General features: G+C 41.1%; 1 non-coding gene across 1 annotated transcript; it reads right to left on the reverse strand.

Moving 5' to 3' along the window:
- Positions 1-799: 799 nt before the first annotated feature.
- LOC130971200 (small nucleolar RNA R71) lies at positions 800-907 on the reverse strand. The gene has a single exon (XR_009082433.1). It is a non-coding gene; the product is annotated as a small nucleolar RNA R71 (small nucleolar RNA).
- Between the last annotated feature and the right edge of the window lie 5,754 nt (positions 908-6,661).

Genomic DNA, 6,661 nt, shown 5'->3' on the forward strand with positions numbered 1-6,661 from the left:
TTTCTTTTCCACTTTCAATTTTCGAAAATTATCAACATCTTTTTAATTGAATTTTCGAAAATTCTCTTCCCTCCTTCCCACATCCTTCTATTTATGGAGTACTACTCCTTCTTAATGCACAATTTGAACTCTATCTAATCAAGTTCGAATTCTTCTACCTTATCTTCTTCTATTTTTTCTTTTCCTCTGACACTTCAAGGAATCTCTATACTGTGACATAGAGGATTCCATATTTTCTTGTTCTCTTCTCTTTCATATGAGCAGGAGCAGAGACAAAGGCATTCTTGTTGAAGCTGATCCTGAACCTGAAAGGACCTTGAAGAGAAAGCTAAGAGAAGCCAAAGCACAACTCTCTTTAGAGGACCTGACCGAACTCTTCAAGGAAGAAGAACACATGGCAGCCGAAAACAACAACAATGCCAACATTGCAAGGAAGGTGCTGGGTGACTTTACTGCACCTACTCCCGACTTCTATGGGAGAAGCATCTCTATCCCTGCCATTGGAGCAAACAACTTTGAGCTTAAACCTCAATTAGTTTCTCTAATGCAACAGAATTGCAAGTTCCATGGACTTCCAATGGAAGATCCTCATCAGTTCTTAGCTGAATTCTTGCAAATCTGTGACACAGTCAAGACTAATGGGGTAGACCCTGAGGTCTATAGACTGATGCTATTCCCTTTTGCTGTAAGAGACAGAGCTAGAATATGGTTGGACTCTCAACCTAAAGAAAGCCTGGACTCTTGGGAAAAGCTAGTCAATGCCTTCTTGGCAAAGTTCTTTCCACCACAAAGATGGAGTAAGCTTAGAGTGGAAGTCCAAACCTTCAGACAGAAGGATGGAGAATCCCTCTATGAAGCTTGGGAAAGATACAAACAATTAATCAGAAAGTGTCCTTCTGACATGCTTTCTGAATGGAGCATCATAGGTATTTTCTATGATGGTCTCTCTGAACTATCCAAGATGTCTTTGGATAGCTCTGCTGGAGGATCTCTTCATCTGAAGAAGACGCCTACAGAAGCTCAAGAGCTCATTGAAATGGTTGCAAATAACCAATTCATGTACACTTCTGAAAGGAATCCTGTGAACAATGGGACTAATCAGAAGAAAGGAGTTCTTGAGATTGACACTCTGAACGCCATTCTGGCTCAGAATAAAATATTGACTCAACAAGTCAATTTGATTTCTCAAAGTCTGTCTGGAATGCAAAATGCACCTGGCAGTACTAAGGGAGCTTCATCTGAGGAAGAAGCTTATGATCCTGAGAACCCTTCCATGGAAGAGGTGAATTACCTAGGAGAACCCTATGGAAACACCTATAATTCCTCATGGAGAAATCACCCAAATCTCTCATGGAAGAATCAAGAGAGACCTCAACAAGGTTTCAATAACAATAATGGTGGAAGAAACAGGTTTAGCAATGGCAAGCCGTTTCCATCATCTTCTCAGCAACAGACAGAGAGCTCTAAGCAGAATACTTCTGACTTAGCAACAATGGTCTCTGATCTAATAAAGACCACTCAAGGTTTCATGACTGAAACAAGGTCCTCCATCAGAAATTTGGAAGGACAAGTGGGTCGGCTGAGCAAGAAAGTTACTGAACTCCCTCCTAGCACTCTCCCAAGTAATACAGAAGAAAATCCAAAAGGAGAGTGCAAAGCCATAAACATGGCCGAATATGGAGAGGAAAGGGAGGAGGTGGACGCCACTGAGGAAGACCTCAGTGGGCGTGTACCAATCTCCTCTGAGTTCCTCAATGAGGAACCATGGGAATCTGAGGCTCAAAATGAGATCATAGAGATTCCATTGGACTTACTTCTGCCTTTCATGAGCTCTGATGAGTATTCTCCCTCTGAAGAGGATGAGTATGTCACTGAAGAGCAAGTTGCTAAATACCTTGGAGCAATCATGAAGCTAAATGACAAGTTATTTGGAAATGAGACTTGGGAAGATGAACCTCCCTTGCTCACCAAAGAACTAGATGACTTGTCTAGGCAGAAATTACCTCAAAAGAGACAAGATCCTGGGAAGTGCATGGATGAATCCATCATCCTTGGCAGACCCTTCCTGGCCACAGCAAAGGCTGTGATTGATGTTGATGGAGGTGAACTGATCATTCAAGTGAATGAAGAATCCTATGTGTTTAAGGCTCAAGGATATCCCTCTGTCACCATGGAGAGGAAGCTTGAAGAGCTTCCCTCAAATCAGAGACAAATAGAGCCCCCACAGTCAAACTCTAAGTTTGGTGTTGGGAGGCCACAACCAAACTCTAAGTTTGGTGTTGAACCCCCACATTCCAACTCTAAGTTTGGTGTTGGGAGGTTCCAACAATGCTCTGAGTATCTGTGAGGCTCCATGAGAGCCCTCTGTCAAGCTACTGACATTAAAGAAGCGCTTATTGGGAGGCAACCCAATGATTATATTTTATATATTTTCTTTTGTTATTTTATGTTTTTTGTAGGTTGATGATCATAAGAAATCACAAAATCCATTGAAAAAGCAAAAACAGAATGAAAAACAGGAAGAAAAACAGCACACCCTGGAGGAAGAACTTGCTGGCGTTTAAACGCCAGTAAGACTAGCAGATGGGCGTTTAACGCCCAGTCTGGCACCATTCTGGGCGTTTAACGCCAGAAAGGGGCACCAGACTGGCGTTAAACGCCAGAAAAGGGCAAGAACCTGGCGTTAAACGCCAGGAATGGGCATCAGCCCGGCGTTTAACGCCAGAAATGGCTCAAAACGTGGATTTTGATGCCATTTGGTGCAGGGATGACTTTTCCTTGACACCTCAGGATCTGTGGACCCCACAGGATCCCCACAAACCCCTCACCTATCAAATCCCATCTCTCTCTTCACCACTCACCTCCATAAAACTCCACTTACCTCACCATCCAAATTCAAACCACTACTTCTTCCCCTTTTGGCCTAACCACAAAGCCATCTCCCTCTCCTCCATTTCTTCTTCTTCTACTCTCTTCTTCCTTCTTCTGCTCGAGGACGAGCAAACCTTTTAAGTTTGGTGTGGTAAAAGCATTGCTTTTTGTTTTTCCATAACCATTTATGGCATCCAAAGCCGGTTCAACTGAGAAGGCATGACCTCAAGCCCATCACCAAGAGAAAGATGGAGCAAACAAGAGACCCCTCTCATCAAGAAATCCCTGAGATACCTCAAGGGATGCACTTTCCTCCACAAGACTACTGGGAGCAAATTAACACCTCCCTAGGAAAATTAAGTTCCAACATGGGACAACTAAGGGTGGAGCACCAAGAACATGCCATCCTCCTCCATGAAATTGGAGAAGATCAAAGGATCATGAGAGAGGAGCAACAAAGACAAGGAAGAGACATTGAGGAGCTCAAGCACTCCATAGGATCTTCAAGAGAAAGAAAGAGCCGCCATCACTAAGGTGGACCCGTTCTTTAATCTCCTTGTTCTTTATTTTTCTGTTTTTCGAATTTTAGTGCTTTATGTTTATCCATGTTTGTGTCTTATGATCATTAGTGTCTTAGTGTCTATGCCTTAAAGCTATGAATATGAATCCATCACCTTTCTTAAATGAAAACTGTTTTTATCACAAAAGAACAAGAAGTACAGGATTTCAAATTCATCTTTAAAACTAGCTTAATTAGTTTGATGTGGTGACAATACTTGTTGTTTTCTGAATGTATGCTTAAACAGTGCATATGTCTTTTGAATTTGTGGTTCATGAATGTTAAAATTGTTGGCTCTTGAAAGAATGATGAAAAAGGAGACATGTTACTGAGGATCTGAAAAATCATAAAAATGATTCTTGAAGCAAGAAAAAGCAGTGAATACAAAAAACAAAAAAAAAAGAGAAAAAGAAGGAGAAAAACGAAAAAAAAAAAGGGAGAAAGAGAAAAGAAAGAAAAGAAAGAAATAAAATTGTGATCCAAGGCAATAAGAGTGTGCTTAAGAACCCTGGACACCTCTAATTGGGGACTTTAGCAAAGCTGAGTCACAATCTGAAAAGGTTCACCCAATTATGTGTCTGTGGCATGTATGTATCCGGTGGTAATACTGGAAGACAGAGTGCTTTGGGCCACGGCCAAGACTCAATAAGTAGCTGTGTTCAAGAATCATCATAATTAACTAAGAGAATCAATAACACTATCTGGATTCTGAGTTCCTAAAGAAGCCAATCATTCTGAATTTCAAAGGATAAAGTGAGATGCCAAAACTGTTCGGAGGCAAAAAGCTACTAGTCCCGCTCATCTAATTTGGAGCTTAGTTTCATTGATAATTTGGAGTCTATAGTATATTCTCTTCTTTTTATTTTATTTAATTTTCAGTTGCTTGAGGACAAGCAACAATTTAAGTTTGGTGTTGTGATGAGCGGATAATTTGTATGCTTTTTGGCATTGTTTTTAGTATGTTTTTAGTAGTTTTAGTTGAGTTTTTAGTATATTTTTATTAGTTTTTAGTTAAAATTCACTTTTCTGGACTTTACTATGAGTTTGTGTGTTTTTCTGTGATTTCAGGTATTTTCTGGCTGAAATTGAGGGACCTGAGCAAAAATCTGATTCAGAGACTGAAAAGGACTGCAGATGCTGTTGGATTCTGACCTCCCTGCACTCGAAGTGGATTTTCTGGAGCTACAGAAGCCCAATTGGCGCGCTCTCAACGGCGTTGGAAAGTAGACATCCTGGGCTTTCCAGCAATATATGATAGTCCATACTTTGCCCAAGATTTGATGGCCCAAACCGGCGTTCAAAGTCACCCTCAGAATTCCCAGCGTTAAACGCCGGAACTGGCACAAGAATGGGAGTTAAACGCCCAAACTGGCACCAAAATGGGAGTTAAACGCCAAGAAGAGTCTCTACACGAAAAATGCTTCATTGCTCAGCCCAAGCACACACCAAGTGGGCTCGGAAGTGGATTTTTATGTCATTTACTCATCTCTGTACACCCTAGGCTACTAGTTCTCTATATATAGGACCTTTTACTATTGTATTTTCATCTTTTGATCATGTTTTGATGATTGAACCCTCATTGGGAGGCTGGCCTCACGGCCATGCCTAGACCTTATGCTTATGTATTTTCAACGGTGGAGTTTCTACACACCATAGATTAAGGTGTGGAGCTCTGCTGTACCTCGAGTATTAATGCAATTACTATTGTTCTTCCATTCAATCCGCTTGTTCTTGTTCTAAGATATCACTTGTTCTTCACTGATGAATGTGATGATCCGTGACACTCATCATCATTCTCACCTATGAACAAGGTGACTGACAACCATTCTTGTTCTACGAGCAACCAAGGCTTGGTGAATATCTCTTGGATTCTTTAATCGGAATCTTCGTGGTATAGGCAGGACTTGATGGCGGCATTCAAGAGAATCCGGAAGGTCTAAACCTTGTCTGTGGTATTCTGAGTAGGATTTAATGATTGAATGACTGTGACGTGCTTCAAACTCCTGAGGGCGGGGCGTTAGTGACAGACGCCAAAAGAATCACTGGATTCTATTCCGGTCTGATTGAGAACCGACAGATGAATTCCGCTATGCTGTGACCAGAGCATATGCAATCGTTTTCACTGAGAGGATGGGAGGTAGCTGCTGACAACAGTGAAACCCTACACGAGCTTGCCATGGAAAGGAGTAAGAAGGATTTGATGAAGACTGTAGGAAAGCAGAGAGACGGAAGGGAAAGCATCTTCATACGCTTATCTGAAGCTCTCACCAATGATATACATAAGTATCTCTATCTTTATCTTTATGCTTTATTCGTTTATCACTATACCCATTTGAGTCTGCCTGACTGAGATTTACAAGGTAACCATAGCTTGCTTCATACCAACAATCTCCGTGGGATCGACCCTTACTCACGTAAGGTATTACTTGGACGACCCAGTGCACTTGCTGGTTAGTTGTGCGAAGTTGTAGTGATCACAATTTCGTGCACCACACTCTCTTTTTGGATTCTCTTCAGTATTGCTTGGGAGAGTACTAGGAGGAGTTTCAGTGATTTTCTTACTCAGCTGGCCCACTTGTGCCTCCAAATTTCTAATGGAGGACCTTGTTTCACTCATGAAACTTAAAGTGGCCTTAGACAGAACAGAGACTAAGTTTGCTAAATTAGAAGTGCTCTGCTCAGAATTTTATGTCTGTTGCTAAGAAGATGATGGATAAGGCTTGCTATTGCTGAGCCTATTTCTTCCACCATTATTAAAGCCTTGTTGAGGCTTTTGTTGATCCTTCCATAAGAAATTTAGATGATTTCTCCATGATGAATTATAGGTGTTTCCATAAGGTTCACCTATATAATTTAACTCTGCTATTGCAGGGTTCTCAGGATCATAAGCTTCTTCTTCAAAAGATGCCTCTTTAGTACTGTTGGATGCATTTTGCCATCAATTCAGACTTTGAGAAATCATGTTGACTTGCTGAGTCAAAATTTTGTTCTGAGCCAATATGGCATTCAGAGCATCAATTTCAAGAACTCTTTTCCTTTGAGGCTCCCATTATTCACAGAGTTCCTCTCAGAAGTGTACATGAATTGATTATTTGCAACCATGTCAATAAGTTCTTGAGCTTCTGCAGGTGTTTTCTTTAGGTGAATGGATCCACCTACAGAATGGTCTAGTGACATCTTAGAGAACTCAGTAAGGCCATAATAGAATATATTCAGAATGGTCCACTCTGA

This window comes from Arachis stenosperma, chromosome 3, assembly GCF_014773155.1.
Source record: "Arachis stenosperma cultivar V10309 chromosome 3, arast.V10309.gnm1.PFL2, whole genome shotgun sequence".
Classification (NCBI taxonomy): Eukaryota; Viridiplantae; Streptophyta; class Magnoliopsida; order Fabales; family Fabaceae; genus Arachis; species Arachis stenosperma.